This window comes from Cupressus sempervirens, chromosome 4, assembly GCF_028749045.1.
Source record: "Cupressus sempervirens isolate cs-2001-9-10 chromosome 4, ASM2874904v1, whole genome shotgun sequence".
In the NCBI taxonomy this organism is placed as follows: Eukaryota; Viridiplantae; Streptophyta; class Pinopsida; order Cupressales; family Cupressaceae; genus Cupressus; species Cupressus sempervirens.
The window spans coordinates 419,690,269-419,695,766 of record NC_143121.1 but is presented as its reverse complement, the minus strand read 5'-3'; positions in this window follow the sequence as shown (position 1 = coordinate 419,695,766).

Here is a 5,498-nt window from a genome sequence, read left to right as displayed (position 1 = left end):
GTAAACATGAAACTAAAGACATGCATCAACAACACATAACACTGGAATTTGGTAACCTAGAAACCCTCCAGGAATAAGAAGGTAAAATTGGGGTAGGGATGATACCCACAAAAATTACTGCAGCAATATTGTTCAACCACTTCTGATGGTCTGCCCCGTTAAAGGCTTTACACTGTGTCAATAGTGACCTGGTTAAAGGATTTCAAACACTTAACATGAAGTGTCACCCTGTTAAAGGATTTAATCACCTTTTGGTCAGGATCTACAAATAGTTGTTAAGCCAACCTATCTACATAGGATTTTCTTTCTAATACAATGGTAAGAGAGTATTAGGTATTATAAACCTGATTTTTTGCAATCCTTGATTACTGAATGCAGGAACTTGTTCTGGCTCTTTCTCTGATTTCGATCCTCTGAGATCTGATTTCTGTTTGTCTACCTTGCTTTGCTCTGATCAACTGATTAATGAATTGCTGCTCTTACTTTCTAAGTCTCCTCTCCTCTTTTAATGAACCTTTCATCTTCCTTAAAAAGACTTCGAAGACTTATGGTTAGATATGGATCTACGATCCACATTGAATATCAATTTCCTGCTCAATACTTGTCTTTTGCTGATTGGTTGCATGCCTTTCAAAGTTTTCCAATTGGTTGCATGCAAATTGCATAGGAAATGTAAAAGATTCGTTCTTATCTCTATATCTTTTGAGATTTATCTTATGTCGGCTACAAAAATAGTTTACATCATAGTTTGTGCAATCACAAACTCTTATGCTGATATCTTGAGTTACTCGACTCCTGAAGCATTGCTGATGCTCGGCACATGCTATTTCCTGGATAGCTCGGCACCTAAACAAAACTATATCACTTGGCACCTATTGTTACTCGGTACGTGTTAACACTCGACACCTACTGTTACTTGGCACTTGTTAACACTCGACACTTGTTAACACTCAACACCTACTGTTACTGCTCGAAACTTGATATAGCTCGACACTTCATATTACTCGGCACCTACTCTTTGTTCGACATTGTTTAGTGGAAAAATGGTTAACTGTATTGACACTCAGTTGTCAAAATTATTCTTTAAACTAACAATCTCCCCCTTTGACATGAGTGGCAAAAACACTTAACTAAGATCCTTATGACTCCTTATTAGTTGATCCTGTATGTACACTCAGTGATTTCTGTCCTGTTTTTGCATTCTAACTAATCAAAAGTTGTCAAAAAAAAAAGTCTCCCAAAATTTTCTATCTCCCCCTTTTATCATACTTATCATTTCATTCCTGTACTTAATTCCCCCACACTTAATCTCTTCTTATCACTCCCCCATACTTATTCTCCCCCTTTTTGACACTTATGTCAAGGGTCTTACAAGGAAATGCCATACTTAGCCAAAAATGTACTATTCACTTCAAGGAGTACGTCCAGAGCTGCATCCCAATTCGCTAGTGCGACATCCAATGACTTATGCTGGATGGCAATCTCTACTGCTAGGTATACAAGTCCATCAGATGAAGAAAGATTGAGGTCTTTCTTGAGGACTGTCTCTGCATTTATCTGCTCCTTGTGAAGTAGTTCCAAATGAGGAGTTATTGAGGATTGAATTTGCATCAATTTAGCTTTTGTGGTTGCCTCCTCTACTGCTAAGACAGCTAACTCTCTTTATGTGTGAAGCGATTGGGCAAAATGCTTCTCACTCTGAGCTGGATTTGCGGGGAGTTGCATGCTAGAAATCTTCAGATTATTCTCCAAGATTAGTATTTTTTGGCTAGTGTCCTGTGTGAATGTGGAAAAATCACACAACTTGTTGTACAAGGAAAAGATGTTTTCTAGTACAGTTTTAACTGTTTTAATTTTCTTTGCCAATTCTACTTGTGACAGTGCTATATCACCGAATATTTTATTATTTACCTTGCCTTGGAACTTCCTTTCTGACCATTCGAGCAATTTGGCATTTGTTTCCTGGTCTTCACTAGTCACCTGGTCAACTATATCAGATAGTTGCTCTATAATTGGTCTAGATTCATCTGGAGACTGTAAGCAGAAAGCTTATGTGAATATGTCTTTGATTTCATTCAAGGTAAGCTTATGCTTGTGTTCTTTTCTTAGTGCTTCTTGTCTCCTTCTTCTGTCCAATGCACTCTGAATTTCATTGATCTTCTCTTCAGTGAGAGTGCTAGATTCATAATATGGGATCTTTATTTCTTCATCAAGCTCAGGAACTCCATAGTGAAGTTTCCTGACTGCCTTTGATGAGCTCGAGCCTGGTGTCTTGATTTGTAGTTGTAACCTATCAGTGCTCGACTGTTGAAGAGTTTGTGTTGGAGTACCAAATTTTGGTAATGCAACCAGTGTTTGTATTGCAGACTCCTCCTTCTTCTTTGTCTCATCTTTTTCTTTAGCTTGAGTATCCCTTTTATGATCGCTAGGTGGGGTTGAACTTGTTGGTTGTTCATATGTTTCTTTTATTTCCCCTGCTGCTATACTCGGCATTTGAATTGTATAAGTGACTACACTTGGTGGAGGTGGTGGTGGAAGAAATAGAATACCAGTAGTTTGTATGGTCAAGGGTGGCACTTGTGCTTTTATCTTGACTATCTTTGTTTTAACTTCTGGATTCTATAATTCATCAATACTGACCAATACAGGATTTGAACTTAATTTTGCTACTAGTGATGATTGGTCAAGGATTTCTAAATCCTCTGTAGTTTTAATGGATTGATGTTTGGATTTGAAGTGTCTGTAACATCTTTTATTTTTATAATATCTGTAGGTGTGATGGTGGCATGAGGAGGACTAGGAGGAGATACCTGTGTGTCTTGTACACTTTGATCTTGTGGCTCAGCTGTATCTTTCTCTTCCTCTTTCTCCTCTGTATGTGCCTTTTCTTCCTTTTCTTCTTCACTCTTCTTCTCCACTTGTTCCTTCTCTTTTTCCTTGGTTTCTTACACCTTCTTTTCCTTTATCTTGGCACTTGCCTCTACCTTATATTCTTCATTATACACATCTTCTATTTTCTTGTAAACTATTTTCCACAATCTTGTGGATTTTGTAACTACCTTTTCAATTTTATTTTGTAATATGCTAAATGATCTATGCTTGGGAGTGAATCTATTATTATGCCTTTTTACTGCATTTGTTACTTGATCTCTAGACAAATCAGGCAACAATCTAGCTAATGTTGACTCCCTTATCTCTATTTCCATTTGTAAACAAAAATGCCATTTATCGTCTACAATTTTGTACAATTCTTTAGGCATTGATTCATCTAATTCTAGAGGTGTGTGCTTATATTCAGCCATCATAGCATACACAGATTCGTCTAATTTATTTTGCTCTTCTTTGGTGAGCTTAGAAAAATTCAGGTTCTTTAAACCTTTCAAATCATCATTCCTAATTTTTGAACATTATCTATCAACAACAGTCTCAGGTTTGTGTCTTACCACTTGAAATTGACTGTTGTCCTTTGACTCTATCTTCTCCTCATCTGTTTCAGGCTGGGCAACAAATTTTCTTTTCTTAGACTCGACAACAGTCTTCTTTGAGTCTTTCTTCTTTCCTTTTACCTCCTCTTGGGCTTTTTGTGCTGCAGCCCTTGTGGTAGGTCTCTTTGGTGCAGGAGAAGCTACTTTCTTTCCCTTGGATTGAGGAGCAGGAGGAGTTGTGACCTTTCTTTTAACTTGTGCTTCCTCAACTTCTTCTTCCTCAACACTTTCCTCTTTATCTTCTCCTAACCCTTGAGTCAGACCTTGAGGTTTATCTCCCTCTTCTTCAATTTCTTCTCCTTCCTCTTCTTCTGTTCCTTCTTCTTCAACACCAAATTTTCTCTTGATTTGTCTCACCATCTTTTCTTTCTTCTTTACTGTAGAAGCAGTCTTCAAATCTGTTATCACCCTTGATTTAACAACATCATAGGTTCCAAAAGTTTTTACATTTTTATCAGCTTCTTCTGCAAGGAGGGCTGTTATCGCTGCTGAAGCTTGATCAATATCAAGTTCATAACCTAGTGGCCTAAGCCATCTTACTCTAGGTATAACTTCTTGTATATAGGTATAATCTATATCTACAAGAAAACAAATGTCCTTTTCATATTTCTCAGTCAATGAGACTGGAATCCTCATTCTTTGTTTCATGGACTTTTTGAAGTCCTCAAAGTAACTAGTCATTTGGGCATCAAAATTTTCACCCATCTGTTCAATGTATCCATTGATTTTTTCAACAATTGTTTTGTCTAGACTCCATCTTACCTTACCCACAGAAGGAATTTATTTCATCAGATAGAAAAATATGCACACCAGAACTGATCCAAATTTGCACTAAGCTCCCTTGCTCTTCCTTATAGCTCCCAGATTCTCATTAATCTGTTGAAACATGAGCTCTGCTAGATCATAAGTGTGATCTTTTTTAATTATCTTGTATGCAACATCAACTACTATACAAGGTACACTGTTTAACCTGCTTGATTGATAGAATTTGTGTGAAATGATTCTCACAAAAAAATCTAGTAGGGGATCTGTGACTGTGTCAATAGTCATTCCTCTATTATTCCATTTAGCACCTGTGTTTTTCTCTATTACTTTCCTTTTGTCACTTCGCAGGGTCTTTGGCCGATCTAGGGTTGGAATACCAGTAACCCTATGAATAGTTTTCTTGGTGAATTTTACTGGCCCTAACTCTAACCAAAAGGCTCCATCGTGTATTCTACTCAAAACTATCCGTACCCATTCAGTTTTGAAAACAATAGGAAATTCTAGGGTTTTGGTTAATCCTTTTCTTTCTATTATTGAGAACTCATCTTTCAGTCTTTTGTTCTCACATAGCTTGTCATATGCATTGTAGATCTCTAAATCTCTTATGGCTCCAATTTTGCAGTTATAACATCTGCGAACATCTTGGACCATAACAACTTTATCAGGAATAATTGATAATGCACCCGCGGGATCATTCTTGTATGCTACTTCTAGAATGGGCTTGAATTCAGGTTGTTTAACTTCATTTCTGACTAGCTGTATTTCATGACTCTCTCTACCCTTAGTGGTTCTTGACCTAGATGCCATTGTTTGCTAAACTAGGGTTTACGATTTAAACAAGTTTATAAATTCTACGTAGCTCGACACTTAAGTAAAATACCTCAAATCGATGAAACTTGTCCTAAATCGCTATTGAAATCTTCACAAATGGCTTCTCAGTTGACCTGGATCTTCTTCGCTCTTCTCGACTTTGCTTCTTGTTTGAATGGTGGGAAAATGATCGAAAATTGAATTTATGTACCCTTCAAAATAGAGTAATTAATGCTTAGTGCGTTGACAACTGTCTACTCGGCACTTGAAGGGTTTCAACATGACTCAGCACCCATTGTGTTTCACTTTGCTCGGCTCCTATTGATATTTCACAGCTCGGCATCATCTATCAACTTGGTCACTGTTAGAAACTCGACACCTGAAGACAACTTTGACAGATCTTACAAAACTCCCAATTTTGACTTAGCATCTTTGCTT